This window comes from Lacerta agilis, chromosome 12 (genome assembly GCF_009819535.1).
Source record: "Lacerta agilis isolate rLacAgi1 chromosome 12, rLacAgi1.pri, whole genome shotgun sequence".
Classification (NCBI taxonomy): domain Eukaryota; kingdom Metazoa; phylum Chordata; class Lepidosauria; order Squamata; family Lacertidae; genus Lacerta; species Lacerta agilis.
In genome coordinates this window covers 49502664-49509471 of record NC_046323.1, presented here as the reverse complement: position 1 = coordinate 49509471, position 6808 = coordinate 49502664, and the positions used below count along the sequence as shown (strand labels likewise).

General features: G+C 49.4%; 1 long non-coding RNA gene across 1 annotated transcript; it reads right to left on the bottom strand.

Moving 5' to 3' along the window:
* Window positions 1-282: 282 nt before the first annotated feature.
* Window positions 283-5915, bottom strand: LOC117055575. The gene is made up of 2 exons (XR_004427654.1): window positions 5835-5915; window positions 283-612 (listed from the first exon to the last, which is right to left on the bottom strand). It is a non-coding gene; the product is annotated as an uncharacterized LOC117055575 (long non-coding RNA).
* Window positions 5916-6808: the final 893 nt, after the last annotated feature.

The window sequence follows — 6808 nt, the reverse complement described above, 5'->3', positions numbered from 1 at the left end:
AATAATAAGAAGAAGAAGAAGAAGAAGAAGAAGAAGAAGAAGTAGTGTTGGGCAGTGATACCCTTTGGTTCAGAGTGTTTGGGGAGCCACTAAGTTAGCCTAATGCTACATCACACTATTAGGAAACACAATTTCTTCTCTCATTTTGTGTGTGTGTTTGTGCACTCCTGTTTCCTTCATTTAGAACAGAGACAGTGAAAAAGAGCCAACTGTGGGCGCAGTCGGCGTTGTTTAGAAGCAGATACAATCGCAGGACGTGGATTGGATTCAGAAACGGAACTCTGAGTAGATGTCGACAGATTTACTGCTCTCTCCCCGCAGCTTGTTTTGGCTGTCAAGGTTGGCTCTCCGTTTTCACACGCGGCACACAGCGCAGGCCCAAATGTGCGTGCGCGCCCGGCCGCTTGTTTACAACAATGGGAGGAGGAGTGCGCGGTGCCCCAGATGGGATCCCGAAATGTCCTTCGGCCTCGTCGCGTGCGATGGAAGCACGCACGGCACCTTCCGGGGTTTCCTATCGCTGTGGGAACGGGCTGGTTTCCGGTCGTTGCGGGACACCGCGATCACAGGATGGGTTCTGTGCCGTTCCAGTCGACGACGGCGCCTTTCCACCTAAAAGCAAAGCAGAATTGTTTACTTTGATGGGTCTTAAGGTAGAATTACTCTCTTAATAACGGCCTGACCACAAGATCGGCGAGGACCGGTTGAAGGAGAAATTAACAGCTGGCCGTGGAAAAACAACATGCAGGATCAGGTCAGTGGCCCATCTAGACCAATATCCTGTTCTCACACAGGACAACCGAATTCCGAGGAGATGTCCCCAAGCAGGATCTGAGCACAAGAGCCCTTCCTGGGGCTTCCAGCAACTGGCATTCAGAATCATGACTCGCCTCTGTCTCTCCTCCCTTTGAGGTTTTGAAGCAGAGATCTGTCATGGATCTTTAGCTGAGATTCCTGCATTGCAGAGGGTTGGACTAGATGACTCTTGGGGTCCCTTCCGACTCTACAGTTCCACGAATCTATGATGCCAGAGAAAAAGCCGTCATGGTTGGCATCCATCAACAGCCCTCTCCTCCTCTGTGAACTCGGCCAGTCCTCTTTCAAAGCCACCTAATGCTGTCCATCACTGCCTCCTGCGGAAGTGAGTTCCATAGTTTAACTAAGTGCTGCATCCAGAAGTACTTTATTTTTTGTCTGCCCTGAATGTCCAGCATTCAGCTTCCCTGGACGTCAGGGCTAGATTCACCATTTTAAGCAAAACAAGCAGATGCTCGGGGCATCGAGGGAAGGGAGGCACCACAGATATTTTCCCACTGCCGGATTTACCATGGACTGTATCACAGAACTGTAGGGCTGGAAGGGCCACCAAGGGTCATCTAGTCCAACCCCCTGAAAATACAAGAACCTCAGCTGAACAAAAATAATGGCGTAGCTCAGGCATGTCCAACAGGTAGATCGTGATCTACTGGTAGATCACTGGACGTCTGTGGTAGATCATTGGTAGATCAGTGGCTCCCCCCCAAGGAAGCTAAAAAACTTTGGCTGCCCCCCAAAAAACTCAACATCTTTGCCCTGCACCCCTAAAATGACCTGAACCACCAAATACAGGGCCTTCTTTCCTGAAAAAAGCTGAACAACTTTGACCTGAACCCCCACAAAAAGGTGGGTAGATCACTGCCAGTTTTTAACTCTGTGAGTAGATCGCAGTCTCTTGGAAGTTGGCCACCCCTGCGCCGTATCTGAACAAAAATAAACATTATTTTATACAAATACACCAAAAAAAGCATTATTTCCCCTCTTACTGTAGGTTTTGTTTCATTTTGAAAAATTAAATTTTATTTTAAGGTTTATTGTTGTTTATATTTCGAATCAGATATATATACCAAAATCTTTTAAGCGCTTAGGGCCTCTAAAGGACTTAATCTGGCCTTGCTAGGTGTCTACGAGTTTTAGTTTCACGAGAGAGCAAGAAGAAGAAAAACTTCTCTCTGTTCGCTTTTCCCATGCACAGCTACCATCGTGTCGCCTCTCACTCGCCTTACAAAACGGAACTGTTGTTCCTGAGTTGAGAGTCACGATTCCGCGACTGAATGATGGCGGCAAACCCTCTCAGGAGGAGAGCCTCGGCCCAACGACGTCACTTGAACCGCTATTACAATGGGAGCTCATCAGCTTCCTGCCGGTGGCCTTCGCAAAAGTGCCCCGAGGCTTGAATCAGCCTGGACCGATTGTTCTCTTAAGGAGTCTTTTGACAGTCGTGTTTATTTATGGCTACGACTTCAAAGGAGCTCCAGAATCGTTGGAATACACTTGGGAGTTCAACGGAGAGTCAATTCTCGCTTCTAAAAGCTTTTGTAACAGCGCAGGTTTGCCGCCTTAATTGACTCGGGAGTCAGTCCGGGAATGCCAACAGCACATCTTGTTTAACTTCTTTTATGTCCTCCAAACATATATCTTTTTTTTTCCCTTTAATAAAACCAGAGTCCTCTCCGGGTCTCTGTTTCTTCCCAGTGTAACTCCGCACACAGGTGTTGCAGAAACTTGGGTCTCCTACTGTTTTTGGATTACAATTCCCATCATCCACGGCCACTGGTCCTGCTAGCTAGGGATGATGGGAGTTGTAGTCGAAAAACAGCTGGCAACTCAAGTTTGGGAAAACCTGTTGCAGATCATGCAGCTTTCATGTTGTGTGTTTGCTTGGTTTTTGCTTCTGTGCGCACTGCTTTTAATGTGCAAATAAACGGGATGCAGGAATCGCCTGACTCCTTTGATTTCCACTACATATTTGCAGGGGCAGGCATTTATCCTGAACCCATCTTCTGTTTTTGTTCGCACAGACTCTCATTAAGATGGAAAAGTGGTGGCACCGACTCACATCTCTAGCTATATATATATGCCGAATTGGCAACTTTGAACCTAAGGGACTTTATGTTCCCTCTGCTGTGCTTGTGTGAGGAGCCAATCTCTTTCAGTGTGGCATCTCTGGAACTCCCTGCCCACGGACACCAGCCTTCGCTGTATTCTTTCTTAAGTCTTTTCTGCTTAGCCAAGCCTACTCAGACACGCATTGCATGTATTCTGATCTGCAATTTTAGCTTATATCAACTTCTCACTGTTGATTTTATCCATTCTGCCTTTTTATAAGCTTGCTTTCAAAGTTGGCTTTTAATGACCCTTTCAGTGTAGGCTTCATAGCCTTTGCAAACCTCATTTATAGCTGGGCGGTTTGCAGATTTCGTTAAGTACGTAAAATACACATCTAGAGCCACCTTTTGTAACCTGATGGTCTCTGAGTGCAACTGGGCATCATCTCCCATCAGGGAAGGGCCCTAGCTCAGTCCCCCAGCATCTCCAGAATCATTTGGGAGAGAACCCCATCCAAAGTCTGAGGGAGCTGCTGCCAGTCAGTGTAGACAGTACTGAGCTAGATGGACCAAGAGATCTGTCTTGGTATACGGCAGCTTCCTATGCACCCAGCCGACATGGGATGATGGGAGTTGTAGCCTGACAACCTCTGGAGGGTACCAGGTTGTGGGGATAGCATGAGACTCTTAGCCCCACATTGAGCCAAGGATGCCTGCATTGCAGCGGGGCTGGACTAAAACCTTTGCATTCCAGAGATATGCATCCAAGCCAAGGGAATTCCAGGAGAGGCAGGCCTCAGGAGTTAACAAAATAAGACGGCCGCCTTAGAGATCACAACGAGATCAAAGTTGCAGCCTACCCTTCGGCAGAGCTAACAGAAGTTATTTCCTTTGCTGGAGACAGAAAACAACGGGAGGATCAGGAGTGTGATATGAGCCTCCCTCCCTCCCTCCCTCTCTTTTTTATTCCTTGGGGCGATGGAATACATTGCGGCCACATGACATTCCAGGGGGGGGGGGACTCACGAAAGGCACATTCCTTTCGTCTCTCGGATCAGAACTGAGCGCCTCGCACAGGTGACGGGAGTTGCAATGCAGTCTGAGGTTGGAAACGGGGTGGAGTGGGTCGTCTCTCCCAGATTTGCATCTCGTACATGTCAGAGGAGGACGACAGGAAACACACAGCAAAAGGGTTTGCTCTTAGGGATTTGCAGCACATTTAAAAACGTAGGGTATCCCAAATCCATTGAAGTCAATGAGGCTCACTAACTTCCATGCATTCAGAGTACGGCAAGCGTTGAATTGCCACCCATAAAATGACAACATCACACAGCTTACGAATTCGCACAAAATAACAAAATGTTTTGTTAATCCTCCATGGGAGGAGCACACAAAACATTCATTGGGGCCAGGGGCAGAGCAAGGGGGGGCGGGGGGGCGGTCCGGCCTGGGTAGCGCCCTGGGGAGGGTGACACTCTGGGGGCAGGCGCCACGCCCGCAATCGACACCGTCAGCGCAGCAACTTTTAAAAGGATGCAATGCGCGAACAGCAGCACAGCTGCCGGCCGATCGCGCCCGCCATCTTGGGTGGACTGCACATGTCCACACATGCGCAGTCCAACCAGGAGGCTGTGCATGCGTCATGACGTCAGGGCGCGCGCTCTGGGGACGGCGCGCTGCCCCCCCGGGAGGGGTGCCTTGAAGTTTGCCGCCCCGGGCGGCAGAGCGGCTTGCTCCGCCCCTGATTGGGGCAAGGATTCCCCCATTGCCACCAGCTCCGTGCTGGAGGAAAAACAGCGCCTGTTGAATTTCTGGCTGTCATGCAACTGTTAAAACCACAGAAGCCCTGCCAAGCAAAAAAAGAAAAAGGGGGGGGAGTCTCTTGTAGAGGAGTGGAGGAAGTTGGTGTATTGTCTGCACATGAACTGTGAAGGCTGGATATTTGGGTAACACATCAGGGAAGAAGAAGAAGAAGAAGAAGAAGAAGAAGAGAAGAAGAAGAGAAGAGGAGGAGAAGGAGTTTGGATTTGATATCCCGCTTTTCACTACCCGAAGGAGTCTCAAAGCGGCTAACATTCTCCTTTCCCTTCCTGCCCCACAACAAACACTTTGAGTGAGTGGGGCTGAGAGACTTCAGAGAAGTGTGACTAGCCCAAGGTCACCCAGCAGCTGCATGTGGAGGAGCGGGGATGCAAACCCGGTTCACCAGATTACGAGTCTACCGCTCTTAACCACTACACCACACTGTTCGGCTGTTCTGAAGATGAACCCCAATTGGCTGCTGGTGAAAATCCGCCACCCGGAAATTATAAAGGGTGTAAAGAAAAAGAGTCTAAGGGAGGAGGGGGACAATTAGGCAGGTGTATTAGCGACAAAACAGGTTGCAATGTTTGAACAAAGGCTTTAATGGCAGCTGAAAACACTCCTCACGTTCTCTGAAAATTGCACATAGGCTGCAGATAACGCCTTTTGCCAAGCAGCGTGCAATTTAGCTGGCATTGTTGGGAGATGTAGAACCGAGAACTGCCACCTTGCAATTTCAGCCTGCGAGGCTTCACAACTACCACCTGACTATGAAGTCATACCAAGGGAACTAACTGGCTGCAAGCATGTATCTGGCACTGAAGAAGAGGAAGAGTTTGGCTTTGATATCCCGCTTTATCACTACCCAAAGGAGTCTCAAAGTGGCTAACATTCTCCTTTCCCTTCCTCCCCGACAACAAACACTCTGTGAGGTGAGTGGGGCTGGGAGACTCCAGATAAGTGTGACTAGCCCAAGGTCACCCAGCAGCTGCATGTGGAGGAGCGGAGACGCGAACCCGGTTCACCAGATTACAAGTCTACCGCTCTTAACCACTACACCACACTGGCTCTCATGCAACTTGTTTGAAAAAATATGAAAACACGACAAAATAATTCTGGTAATTGGAGGGGGGGGGAACACCCTCCCCAGCACTGGGTTTCACCTACTTGGTCCGAATGCAGTGTTCCAACGGAGGGATGAGGTCATTATCCTTTCCTTCGATGTAAGTCTGTGAGGTATCTACAGGGGGGGAAACCAGGTATCCATTAATGTTGCATACTTAATGGCTGCACGATTACTTTGTTATATTGGGTTTGGATACCGGTACCTGTGCAGAAATAACTCTTGCTTTATAGCAGAATTTCTTTAGGCCCAGTGTTTTGGTCAAGACCACACCCAGTCTTAACCCGAGGAAAGGCTGACCCAAATCTGTCTCATCTAAGTTTTACTTAGGCTGCTGATGGGTGGGGATTTTATCAGGATCATGGCTGGGGAGGGAAGGGTTTAAGCATCCCCTCCCCGTGTGTTGCAGTACGGAAAAGTATCGCACCCTCCGGCCAGGCAAGGGGAACTGGGACTTTTTAAAATAAAAGCCAGACAGTTTGGCCAGCCATGAAACTGAAGCGCCATCTATTTGGGCTCTGAATTCGGCCACTGAAGCCACCTTCTGGCGATATGATAAGGGGAGAAAGGGGCAGGCAGGCACAGCCCCGGGGGTCAAATGCTTTTGGAAGCCAGAAGGGAGGTGGGGAGAATTTCAGAGCTCAGCACCGAATTCCACTCCCCTGTGGCTTCGTTTTCCCATCGGCTGAACGACAGCTCTCCGTTTCATAACACCCACTGCCTCTCCCCCTTGCTGTTCCTCTATGAATAGAAGCCCACAGCTCTGGAGCAATTGGCAGCCGGGGTTGCCAGGATGGTTAGACGCGTGGGTGCATTTGGAATGAAAGCGAAGAGTTTTCCTCCGTTCAAACTGCGATGCGACAATACGCTGAAGAACGAGGAAAGGGCCGGAAAGGTTTGAGCCTTGCAGGTACCATGGCAGCAGGCCAGGGGTGAAAAATGTAAAAAGCCAGAATTACGAAGGCATCTAAAGTGAAACATAGTACGTGAACCACAGCTGCAGGAAGTCAACAGGAAG